Source organism: Schistocerca nitens, chromosome 2 (genome assembly GCF_023898315.1).
Source record: "Schistocerca nitens isolate TAMUIC-IGC-003100 chromosome 2, iqSchNite1.1, whole genome shotgun sequence".
In the NCBI taxonomy this organism is placed as follows: domain Eukaryota; kingdom Metazoa; phylum Arthropoda; class Insecta; order Orthoptera; family Acrididae; genus Schistocerca; species Schistocerca nitens.
In genome coordinates, this window is record NC_064615.1 from 402,581,520 (window position 1) to 402,595,255 (window position 13,736).

Here is a 13,736-nt window from a genome sequence, read left to right on the forward strand (position 1 = left end):
TTCTCACTGAACACTTTAGATTTGTCACTGAGAAGATTTCTACCACGCACCGCATGTTTAGATACATACAAAGAACCTGAGACCTTACAGTTCGATGCTACATCGTCAGTTGCTGGATTCATAAATCAACACCATCACTTTTGGAGGCGATCTCATCGCTAAGGAAGAACCAACACCTCTTTCAAAGGACGCACATGCCACACTACTTCGAAAAATAGTACGAACTTATCAACCAGGTACTAGGTGCAGACAATCTGAACTACACTGAGAACCCAGTAATGAATAATAGCGATTCAGAAAACCCTCTCGAAAAATGGCCAAGTGCCACGCATCTGTATACTGACGGGTCTAAATACAAGGTCTTCGTTGGCAGTGACAATGTTAATATTAAAAATAACAAGAGTGAACTATTCAGTCTGCCGCTGAAAGCACTTAAATGGTAAGGACAAAGGTAGGATTTACCTTGCATACCGAACGGTTGCCTTTCTATCGGAGCTGTATCGTAACGGCAAGGGTGTCACATTTGTGAGAATCGAAGGCCATGCTGGGATTGTGGGGAACGAAAATGTCCATCAATTGGGTAAGGACGCGACGACGACTGGCTTACAAGAGTGATGAATTCCTGCAGATGATCTCATTACTCATTTCTGTGGTTGGAGGCTTGACTAGAATGATGTATGGGAAAGTGAACATGCAGGCAAGGGCACCTGGTACAGCGGAAGCCATCTGCGTTTACGAAAGACCCAACGGTATGTTGCGGAGGGGTTTCTACACTGCAGCTTGCCTGGCATGGAGACCGCGGAACAGTTTGTGAAGATCATTGCTAGATTGAAATTCAAATGCGGCTGCCACATCGCCCTACTGCGGCTATGCGGAACTGCAGGACATTACTCAAATCTCATTCGGCTGCCCTCGATGCAGAAGGGGATCCGACTGCCTGACTACAGAGCTGGACTAGTCCTCATGCATCAACCCCTTCCTCCTCATGCGTTAATCCTCCTGCTTACGGATAATTTAGACAGTTACAGATTAGAGTGGCATTTGTTAATACAAATGTGTGTGTGTGTGTGTGTGTGTGTGTGTGTGTGTGTGTGTGTGTGTGTGTTAACTGAAGGGACCGATGTCTTTATTTCAGTATTGCTGAAAGAATTTGTATGTTTGGTTGGCTTTTAATATTATTCACTTATTCCCAATATAATTGAAGTTTTTTTTTAACTTTCTACGACACAGTATATTTCGGCTGGCTGTATGGATGCAACCGAGGGCCAATAAACACACAAAAGGGAACACAGGTTTATATGACTAGTTCCGTCTGATTTCTTACATAGACTGGCTCTAACTTTATTGTATGTACCTGGCTGTCGACAAATCAAAAGTCTGCATGCATAATTGGAGCAGGTCTGCAAATAACAGAGGAAACTGAACGGAACCATGTAAGAACGTACGTTGAAATCACAAACTACTATCTACTAATCAAAAGTTCCTACATCGAACTTCATAGAAAGTACCTTCACGACTGTAATGTCAAGTGATAGAATGTTAAGAAATTTACAGGCCAAAGCAACGCAGCGTCAACATACCCCAAACATTGTTCGTGGGCCAAACTGATAACTATCGAATTAAGGGAGAGACGTGAAAATATCAATCCGTCACTATTGTCACATCTTTCCTGCAATGTCTCTTGGAGACTTGTCAGTGGCGAAATGGGTCAAATCCGGTTCGTCGCAGAATTTTTCTGCCTAGTTGTAACATTGATCAGATGAGTTTTTTGTACTACGACTGAGTGAGGGAAAGGGCATACTAATCGAAACCTCAAATACACACACAATATATATATATATATATATATATATATATATATATATATATATATAGTAGACAACGTAGTAAGGTAAATAGGCACAAACACTCATTATTGTATGATTACACAAAACTATCTAGGAGTACGTGTACGGAGCGATTTAATGTGGAATTTTCACATACAACTAGTCGCAGGTAACGCAGACGCCAACCAGATTCATTTGAAGAATCCTCAGGAAATGTAGTCCACCGAGAGAAGAAGATAGCTCATAAAAGCTTCCTTCTATCAATATATCAAAACTGCACGTCAGTGTAGGATCCTACCAGATAGGATTGACAGAGGAAATAGAGAAGATCCAAAGAATAGCAGCACGCTTTGGTACAAGTTCATTTACAATGAGATGTCAAACTTCATGGGATAGCGATATGCACATACAAAGGCGGCGGTAACATCGCGTACACAAGGTATAAAGGGGCAGTGCATTGGCGAAGCTGTCACTGACAGGTGATTCATGTGAAAAAGTCTGAGACGTGAATATGGACACACGACGGGAGTTAACAGACTTAACTCCGAATGGTAGGTGGAGCTAGACAGATGAGACATTCCATTTCGGAAACCGTTAAAGAATTCCGTGTTTTACAGTATCAAGAGTATGCTGAGAATACCAAATTTCAAGCATTACAACGGACAACGGAGTGGCCGATGGCCTTCACGTAACAACCGACAGCAGCGGCGTTTGCTTCGAGTTGTCAGTGCTAACAGATAAGCAACGCTAAGCGAAATAACCGCAGAAATCAATTTGGGACGTGTGACGAACGTATCCGTTAGGACAGAGCGCGAAATCTGCCGTTAATAGGCTATGGCAGCAGACGAGCGACGCGAATGCATTTGCTAACAGCACATCATCACCTGCTGCGCCTCTCCTGGGCTCGTAGCCATATCAGTTTGGCCCTAGACGACTGGAAAACCGTGTCCTGGTCAGATGAGTCCCGATTTCAGTTGGTACCAGCTCATAGTAGGGGGGCGAGTGTTGCACACACACCACGAAGCCATGGATCAAAGTTGTCAATAAGGTTCAAAATGGCTCTGAGCACTATGCAACTTAACTTCTGAGGTCATCAGTCGCCTATAACTTAGAACTAATTAAACCTAACTAACCTAAGGACATCACACACATCTATGCCCGAGGCAGGATTCGAACCTGCGACCGTAGCGGTCACGCGGTTCCAGACTGAAGCGCCTAGAACCGCCCGGCCACACCGGCCGGCTGTCAATAAGGCACTGCGCAAGCTGGTGGTGACTCCATAATGGCGTGCGCTGTGTTTACATGGAATGTGCTGGGTCCTCTGGTCCAACTGAACCGATCATTGCATGGAAATGATTATATTCGGCTACTTGGAGACCATTTGCAGCCAATTATGGACTTCATGTTCCTAAATAACGACAGAATTTTTTGTGGATGACAATGCGCCATGTCACCAGGCCACAATTGTTTGTGATTGGTTTGTAGAACATTCTGAACAATTCGAGCGAATGATCTGGCCACCCACATCGCCCCGATATGAATGCCATCGAACATATATGGGACATAATCGAGAGGTCATTTAGTGCAGAACATCCTGGAGCGGCAACATTTTCGCAATTATGGACGGCTGTAGAGGCAGTGTGGATCAATATTTCCGCAGGAGGGCTTCCAACGACTTGTCGAGTCCATGCCACGTCGAGTTGCTGCATTACGCACGATAAAAAGAGGTCCGACACGGTATTAGGAATTATTCCATGACTTTTTTGACATCTCACAGCAGTAAGCGCGAAAGCTTCATGGAAACGCTACGCCTACTTTAGTGGCAGACGCTGGAAGAGTGGCGTTCTGTGTCACGGTGCGGTCAACTGCTAAATGTCCGAGAGCTTACCTTCCTAGAACAGTCATGCAATGCAGTGCTCCCACGTACGTGTATTTCGTGGAAAGACCATTGAGATAAAAAAATCCACACGGAGGCTTACCAGCAGTTGTTCTTTCCGCAAATCATTCGCGGCTATTGGGGAAATGACAATGGTACACGAAGCACCATCCGCCACACACCGTAAGGTGGCTTGCTGATTATAGTTGTGCATATATCATCATTCATGTAGCAAATATAGTCTCCTGAATGAGAATCTTTTTGACACACCCTGTATGTTAGGAGATCTATAATTTTTCAGGTCAGACGAAGAACACTCTCTCCTTAGCGATGCGTATTTTGAAGTCGCCGTGAAAGACGTCAGTAGCACATGGCGGACGTTAGCTCCATGCTGATAACCGTGCTGGCTGGCAATGCGCAGAGGTGCTGAGACGTGATGCACGATCGCCTCAATGGCGCGTGTCAGACCATGACGCCGCCGGAAGACGCGAGACGGCTAACCGCAAACTCAGCTGCAGGTCTGTCCTGACACAGCTTAGCTGAGCCCCTATAAAAGGCGACACGTCCTGTACCTTCGCACGCCAGTCAGCTGCCATAGAAACGTGCCGGTGCAACGTGGACAAGGGGACTATCAGCAACGGCTAGGTTCTCACTGCAGTCGTTACTACCTGTACACATCACATTACGTTTTAACAACAAGAGACTTGGCGTAGTTTTGGGAGACAGATCGTATTCACAAGATAGAGTCGAAATCCACACTTTACAATTTTAATTACAGTTTTCGGTGGTTTTCTTGAATCACTTCACGGAAATCACTGACCCTTAGCTTAGACAAATGTAATGTATTGCGAGTACACAGGAAGAAGGACCCTTTATTGTATGATTATATGATAGCGGAACAAACACTGGTAGCAGTTACTTCTGTAAAATATCTGGGAGTATGCGTACGGAACGATTTGAAGTGGAATGATCATATAAAATTAATTCTTGGTAAGGCGGGTACCAGGTCGAGATTCATTGGGAGAATCCTTAGAAAATGTAGTCCATCAACAAAGGAGGTGGCTTACAAAACACTCGTTCGACCTATACTTGAGTATTGCTCATCAGTGTGGGATCCGTACCAGGTCGGGTTGACAGAAGAGATAGAGAAGATCCAAAGAAGAGCGGCGCGTTTCGTCACAGGGTTATTCGGTAAGCGTGATAGCGTTACGGAGATGTTTAGCAAACTCAAGTGGCAGACTCTGCAAGAGAGGCGCTCTGCATCGCGGTGTAGCTTGTTGTCCAGATTTTGAGAGGGTGCGTTTCTGGATGAGGTATCGAATATATTGCTTCCCCCTACTTATACCTCCCAAGGAGATCACGAATGTAAAATTAGAGAGATTCGAGCGCGCACGGAGGTTTTCAGACAGTCGTTCTTCCCGCGAACCATACGCGACTGGAACAGAAAAGGGAGGTAATGACAGTGGCACGTAAAGTGCCCTCCGACACACACCGTTGGGTTGCTTGCGGAGTATAAATGTAGATGTAGATGTCGAAAGCCTGGTATTGTTCCAACAAACGCACGGTCGACAACTGAGCCAATGTTTCGTCTTTGATGACTCCAAAGTCGACACCTTCGTTAAATAATTTTAATAACTTCTATTTTTTTGGGGGGGGGGAAACACAACTTAGCTTTTCTTGGGGAGTAATTACCCACCGCCGTATTACAGCTGTGGTGCCCGATAGAGCAGTATCCGTTATTAATCCTGTTACTGGATGGATCTCCACCACCACAATTTGACTGACCACCACTTGACACGTCAAGCCACCCTCTACTTCTTACGAAATCACGACAGAATATACTATAATTGGTCATTCGCTCATGCAAACATCGCCCATTTTTTCATTCCTTTGCCTACAGCAACAGATTGTTATACTTCATCCATATTGATTTATTACGGGTGTGGCTTCGTGTAGAGGTGACGGAGTCCGTGAGGATGAAAATGTCCTACTTGTGAAGCGTACGGAAGCCAGATCGAGAATCTTTCACCGCATACCGCGAAGAATAATGGACTCTGGCGGTGCGTAGGTTGAAAACGATCTCTGCTAAAACTGTTCGTTGTCTGCGTTCATATTCAACCGTTTCGTTTTAACAGAATACGGTGGATGCCTGGCGATAATGTTTTCTGATTGCGCAATGAAAATTAAGTCGTTAGGGCGAAATGTGTGTTGATATATACTACTTCATCACGGGAGTTAACGCTTCGATACGCGTTTCACGATTCTGCTAGTCGACAGGCCAATGTTCAGAATAAATTAATAAAAATTTCTGATGTCAATAATTTAACAAGTTGTGAGCTGTTGCTGATGTTTCGCTCCTGATATTTGTTTTCTAACGGTTAAAAAATTAAAATGGATAGAAAATCCACGTTTGTGAACATTTATGTGCTTGCAACGGTTTTGGCCGACAATGCTATCGGCTGTACGTCACCCACTCCGTTACACGCTGGTTTGCAGGCAATTTGGTTTTCTCTTGCGAGGTTCATTTTCATGCAAACGCACCGAGATGTAAATACGACTGGATTTTGAATTTATATAGATGTCTGAGTGACATGTATACATGCTGTCCAAATACGATACGAAGTAGTTGTCTGTATGTATGAAATATTATCTATGAAGTTGATATGTAGATTACATGTGCTTTTTTAAGGCATTGCTATTCCTCAAGTTATATGCCAGTAATATAACCAAATAAAAATGAAAGAAATAACAAATAAAATTATATACTATAAAAGATATGTTGACGACACACTGCTATTATATAACGGCTCTAAGGAAGAAATTGACGCTTTCGCTAACAAATTAAATAATTTACATCCAAAACTTGTATTTACAGTAGAACACGAAAGTAACAATAGTATTAATTTCCTTGACCTCACAATTACAAATCAGAATGGAAAACATAATATTTCTATTTATAGAAAACCCACATCAACCGACGTAATAATAAATGCTACATCATGCCATCCATTAAGATACAAAAATGGCATTTTTTAAAACTATGATACATAGGATACTGAAATTACCTCTCCAACATGATGCAATCCAAAAGGAAATTGATACATTAAAACAGATAGCAGTTGCTAACAATTATAATTCCCTTCAGGTTGATCTGTTATATCAAAAGTTACAAGAAAAAAATGATGCTGTTATAAATTCCAAGAAGAGATTTACACAAATGACATACATGGGACCTATCTCAGATAAAATAAATAAATTATTTAAGAACACAAGCGTGACAATAGCATTTAAAACTACTAACCCCCTACAGATGAAACTGAAACACACAATTGGAGACTCAAATAGATACCAAAAGTCAGGCGTTTATAAAATAATATGTAATGACTGTGAGAAACAGTATATTGGCCAAACTGGCCGTAACTTTCTAACACGTTTCAAAGAACATACTACTGGTACTGCACGTATCAAATCAATATTTGGTCAACATCTTGATGGATACAATCATTCTGAGGGTTGCATTTCTAGCAATTTGAAAATATTACATACTGTGCCAAAAGGACCACTGCTAAATACCTTAGAAGAAATAGAAATTTTTTCACTTCACAAAAGTAATCCATTATCTGTTTTAAACGAACAACTTCAGTTCAAAGACAAACATTTCTTTGGGCTTTTCGATGATCTGATTTAGAATGTTTACTCTTCTGTCCTTTGTCTTGAAAGGTTATATATATATATATATATATATATATATATATATATATATATATATATATATATATATATATATATTCTTTTAATTATAAAGACTTTTAGCAAATATTTTATCTTTACATTGTAATTGTCTTTTACCAAACATTATTTTATGATTGACTATCTGTTTTAGAATTTTGCTTTTATGCTTTTAGACTGCATATTGCTAATTCACATCGTTTTATTTTTGACACTGGCTCATAATTTTATAACTTTAAATTCTTTCATTTTTATTTGGTTATATTACTGGCATATAACTTGAGGAATAGCAATGCCTTAAAAAAGCACATGTAATCTACATATCAACTTCATAGATAATATTTCATACATACAGACAACTACTTCGTATCGTATTTGGACAGCATGTAGTATACATGTCAGCTACAGATTATTGTAGCTTACTCTTTTCGTTTCAATAAAGACAAGTTGCTGCTCAATAATACATCGTCTGACGCCACTTTGCCATTCTACTTCGCAACAACTTCGTTGGAAAGAAGCCTGCTGCCACATCTTTGCACTGGCGTTCGTCCTCACCATGGCAACCACTAGTTCGACTATCGACCTCACAATAACTTCAGTGAAAAAAGCATGCTGCTTCATCTTTGCAACGGCGTCTAACTTCACCATAGCAACCAGTGGTTCCAAATGGTTCACTGACAGGCCTTGAGAGGGCAACCCATGTACTGCCAAACCGAAGTTCATTTTCCTACATACACTCCTGGAAATGGAAAAAAGAACACATTGACACCGGTGTGTCAGACCCACCATACTTGCTCCGGACACTGCGAGAGGGCTGTACAAGCAATGATCACACGCACGGCACAGCGGACACACCAGGAACTGCGGTGTTGGCCGTCGAATGGCGCTAGCTGCGCAGCATTTGTGCACCGCCGCCGTCAGTGTCAGCCAGTTTGCCGTGGCATACGGAGCTCCATCGCAGTCTTTAACACTGGTAGCATGCCGCGACAGCGTGGACGTGAACCGTATGTGCAGTTGACGGACTTTGAGCGAGGGCGTATAGTGGGCATGCGGGAGGCCGGGTGGACGTACCGCCGAATTGCTCAACACGTGGGGCGTGTGGTCTCCACAGTACATCGATGTTGTCACCAGTGGTCGGCGGAAGGTGCACGTGCCCGTCGACCTGGGACCGGACCGCAGCGACGCACGGATGCACGCCAAGACCGTAGGATCCTACGCAGTGCCGTAGGGGACCGCACCGCCACTTCCCAGCAAATTAGGGACACTGTTGCTCCTGGGGTATCGGCGAGGACCATTCGCAACCGTCTCCATGAAGCTGGGCTACGGTCCCGCACACCGTTAGGCCGTCTTCCGCTCACGCCCCAACATCGTGCAGCCCGCCTCCAGTGGTGTCGCGACAGGCGTGAATGGAGGGACGAATGGAGACGTGTCGTCTTCAGCGATGAGAGTCGCTTCTGCCTTGGTGCCAATGATGGTCGTATGCGTGTTTGGCGCCGTGCAGGTGAGCGCCACAATCAGGACTGCATACGACTGAGGCACACAGGGCCAACACCCGGCATCATTGTGTGGGGAGCGATCTCCTACACTGGCCGTACACCACTGGTGATCGTCGAGGGGACACTGAATAGTGCACGGTACATCCAAACCGTCATCGAACCCATCGTTCTACCATTCCTAGACCGGCCAGGGAACTTGCTGTTCCAACAGGACAATGCACGTCCGCATGTATCCCGTGCCACCCAACGTGCTCTAGAAGGTGTAAGTCAACTACCCTGGCCAGCAAGATCTCCGGATCTGTCCCCCATTGAGCATGTGTGGGACTGGATGAAGCGTCGTCTCACGCGGTCTGCACGTCCAGCACGAACGCTGGTCCAACTGAGGCGCCAGGTGGAAATGACATGGCAAGCCGTTCCACAGGACTACATCCAGCATCTCTACGATCGTCTCCATGGGAGAATAGCAGCCTGCATTGCTGCGAAAGGTGGATATACACTGTACTAGTGCCTACATTGTGCATGCTCTGTTGCCTGTGTCTATGTGCCTGTGATTCTGTCAGTGTGATCATGTGATGTATCTGACCCCAGGAATGTGTCAATAAAGTTTCCCCTTCCTGGGACAATGAATTCACGGTGTTCTTATTTCAATTTCCAGGAGTGTATTTAAATATTTTTAACGCTTCTTAATTGACAATAGCTGTTTAATAAGCTAAGTTTAGTGTGTATTTATTTCTAATTCTTGACAATGTTCTTGTAACTAAGAAATTTTAAATTGTAATTCGACTTATAACTCATTGGTTAATAATGACATCATGCAGTCAGAAGTGGGTGGAGCCTCCATTATATATAGTAAGACGTGCACTGGTTTCTCCAGTAGTGATTCTTCAACAGAAAGAGGTTCCTACTCAATGTTAATTCAACGTTTTATAGCTTTATAACTTTATGTATTTTGTTTAATGTATGTAGCCCTCTAATTAGAGCATTGTATACAACTTATAGGTCTGAAGATGACCACAGTAGTGGTTGAAACCGGTCACCTTGTTAAATAAATCGTGATCAAGACTGTTTTTAATAGTAATTATTTATAAGATATTGATCACTGGTGTGCCCATAGTGTATTCAAAAGTAATTAATTTACTTGTATTTTAAAACACTAGAATGAATACTGGAAGAAAAGGATAAACGGATAAGACAATGCAACGCAGATAGTGGAGACTCTCGACTGTCATATACTGCGTTGCAAAGCAGGAAAGGAAAAAAAATAGCACGATTTAAAATGAGTTGACTCTATAAAACTAAACTTCTTAGAAATTTTGACGTTTATTTCAAGTTGCTCTCAGCTGGTAAAAATTTAAACTAGCCATTGGAGCACTACATTAAATAGCAGTCAGACAGACAGACACAAATTAAATGGTTAATGATATCAGGACAAAACCTCTCGGCGAACAGTGATACAAACCCCGGCGGTTATCGAAATGTTTACATGCCTTATGTTCTGTCGCATTAAAAAAAATTCCTGCGACAGAGAGATGGTCTTTTACGGTGAGGAGGACGTTGGAGGTGACATATGAAACTAAAACAAAAGAGGGAATGCTGGGATGATGTGAAGATGCAATACGTGGATCATTACGGGCCGTAGACAGCAGCAGTTGGCGTTTTTTTCCCCACCTTCTGACGGTGGCTCTTCCTCAAGCACCATTTCGGGGAGTATGAATAGCACAGAGGCATTTGAGCGTTGAGCCTTTCAAGCATTGCATACCAACGGTGCGGTGGAGTCAAAGGAATTACATCTTTGGGGCTTTAAGTGACAAGTAAAAGCGGGGCCGAGTGACGAGCGAGGAGACGGCTGACAGTTAATTGGAACGGGAACCGGTTCCCGGAACCGGCCGCCCGTCGTCCCCACATGACAACTCGCTTCTCTGATATGCGAGGCGGCAGGTGCTCGTGTGCTGCGTGGACGAGCTCAACCGCAATGCAGTGAAGAACATTTGAAGGCTGCGTCAGCAAACGTGGCGGGCGTCAGTCACAAGCAGTTAGGTCAGGCCGCCTTGCGGTACTGCACTCGCCGCTGAGACCGACTTACACGAGTCTGAACTGAAATTACAGAATAGTAGCCCACTGACTCTCAGATCACCTTCATTTTCGGTAACGCTGTAATGTGTCACCGGCTGAAACGTTAACTAAGTCCACCCAGTGGTTTATGAGTTCGCAATATTAGGTACGTGTTTGCTTAATGGAAAAGTATGGAGGGATATCTCTCTCTCTCTCTCTCTCTCTCTCTCTCTCTCTCTCTCTCTCTCTCCCTCCCTCCCTCTTTAACACAGTCCAACTTCGTTACCATTGTCACAGGGTTAGCGGGCCGTGTAAGTATTATTTATTTATTTATTTAGCGTATGGCATTTAGACACAATTGTTATTACAATCAATATGCAAAATTGTAATAATTTGGCATTAGATATTCTTACAGTTATTACAATAGTTGTACAGAATTATACAAAATTATACAAAATTACACATAATACACATGTTACAGTAGTTATACAAAGTTACAGTAGTTTGGAAGTAATTACAAACAAACATCTAATGAGTTAATATATGCTATTGATTCTGGAGTCGCCATCAGGAAATCTTCTGGGGTCCCATCATAGGCTGTCCTGGGGCAGTCTTCTGTTATGTGCTGGATAGTTTGATTTTCTCCACATTGACATAGCGGCGATTCTGTCATGCCCCACTGGTAGAGGGAATAGGCGCATCTGCCATGTTTAGTTCTAATTCTGTTTAAAGTTGCCCAGATTTTGCGTGGTAAGTCAAAACCTGAAGGATTCTGGGAGATACATGGAAGTTTGCTGATGTTCTTTAAGGACCATTCTTGGTGCCAGGCGCTGGTTATGTTGAATTCTTCCTCTGTTGCAGATGTGGCTATTGCGGTTCTGATGGGTGACCTTCTGGAGCGGAGGCGGCTTTGGGTGGCATCTTCAATATTCTCATGGATGGGTAGATTCCGATTGCTCATTATCTTTTTGTACTCTCTTATAAGAGCGTTTGTGCGGCGTAGGTTAGGGGGTGGTATGTGGCTTAGTACTGGGAGCCATTCCACGGGTGTAGTCTTTATTACACCAGCGATCATTCTCATTGTGTTATTGAGCTGTGCATCGATTCTATGGGTGTGGGGGCTGTTTAGCCATACCGGCGCACAATATTCGGCAGCTGAGAAGACGAGACTTAAGGCTGATGTCCGTAACGTAGTAGCTGCCGCTCCCCATGTCGTTCCACAGAGCTTCTGTATAATGTTATTCCTTGTTTTTAGTTTCTCTGCTGTTTTCATTAGGTGATCTTTGAAAGAGAGTGTTCTATCGAGGGTCACACCTAGGTACTTTGGAGTTTTATTGTGGGTAAGCCATGTGGTCTCGAATTTTATTCTGAGCTCCCTCTTAGCCGCTTTATTGTTTAGGTGAAAACATGATACTTCTGTTTTGTTGGCGTTAGGTTGCAGGTGCCATTTTCGGAAATATTCTCCCATCTTCTCCAAGTCAGCTGTTAGGGTCTCCTCTGCCCCTTCAAATGACTGACTTCTCGTTGCAAGGACCCAGTCATCGGCGTAGCCAAACTTCTTTGATCTTGTTTCCGGTATGTCTGCAATGTAGAGATTGAAGAGGAGTGGTGCAAGCACCGATCCTTGAGGTAGGCCATTTTTTAATTTCCTCGGAGAACTAATATCTGAACCCATGGTGACTTGGATCGTTCTGTCATTCAGCATGTTGTTTAGTAGGCGAGCTGTTAGTTTACATGGGATTATGCGGAGGAACTTATAGATCATGCCTTCTCTCCAGACTGTGTCGTAGGCAGCTGACAGGTCTATGAATGCTGCAGAGGTTTTAAGCTTTCTTTGGAACCCAGCTTCAATGTACGTCGTGAGTGAGAGAACTTGATCGACACAGCTGCGGTTTGGTCTGAAACCTGCTTGTTCGATTGGTATAGCATTGAGTATTTTCTGGCAGATTCTATTGTAGATGAGCCTTTCTAACAATTTATATATTACTGACAGTAGTGCTATGGGCCTGTAGCTCTTCGGTGAGTTTGTTGGTTTCCCTGGTTTTAAGATGGCTATTATTTTCGATCTTTTGAGGTCACTAGGCACATTACCGGTTTGGATGATGTCGGTGAAGAATCTCGCCAGCCAGAGTTTTGTGTATTTACCACAGTGTATCAGGAGTTCTGGGTTAATGCTGTCGAGTCCTGGTGCTTTCCCTGGCTTGGCCTCTTTGAGTGCTGTTTCTATTTCTTTGGGTGAGAAAGGGAGAGCGTATTCAGTTTCTGTCGCCTTATTCCTCAGATTCCTGAGTTCTCGTTTTATCTTGATCGTGTGTGCTCTGTCACTAGGGGCTCTGGACGTGGCCACTATATGAGATGCCATGGTGTTTGGGGAGACGTTTGCTGTCTGTCTTTGAATAGGTGCTCCACTTCCTAATTTCCTTAACAGGGTCCATGCTTGTCGGCCTGAAGTCTGGAAATTCAGGCTCTCCATTGCTTCTGTCCATTTACGTTGTCTTGTGTAAGTATTGATATGCTATAACGAGTGTACTATCTAGTTACAGGTGAATCCATCGTATCTTGGACGAATATTTAAAAAAAACCTAACAAATAAATGTGAAAGTGATTTGCAAGTTCTTTTCAATATCCACTGTAAGCTAAAAAGGCAATGTCCATCGTGTAAATAGCATAAAAAAAACTTAACAGTGTACACGGTGAGTCCCAGTTCCGTTAGGACTGTGCCTACGAAAAATAAATGTCATGGGTTACTTTCACAAA

At 43.4% G+C, this 13,736-nt stretch overlaps 1 protein-coding gene across 1 annotated transcript in view; it reads right to left on the minus strand.

Moving 5' to 3' along the window:
* The window catches only part of LOC126236253 (protein singed), a 374,185-nt gene that overhangs the window by 299,458 nt on the left and 60,991 nt on the right, over nucleotides 1–13,736 (minus strand). The gene's annotated exons all lie outside the window — the stretch shown is intronic.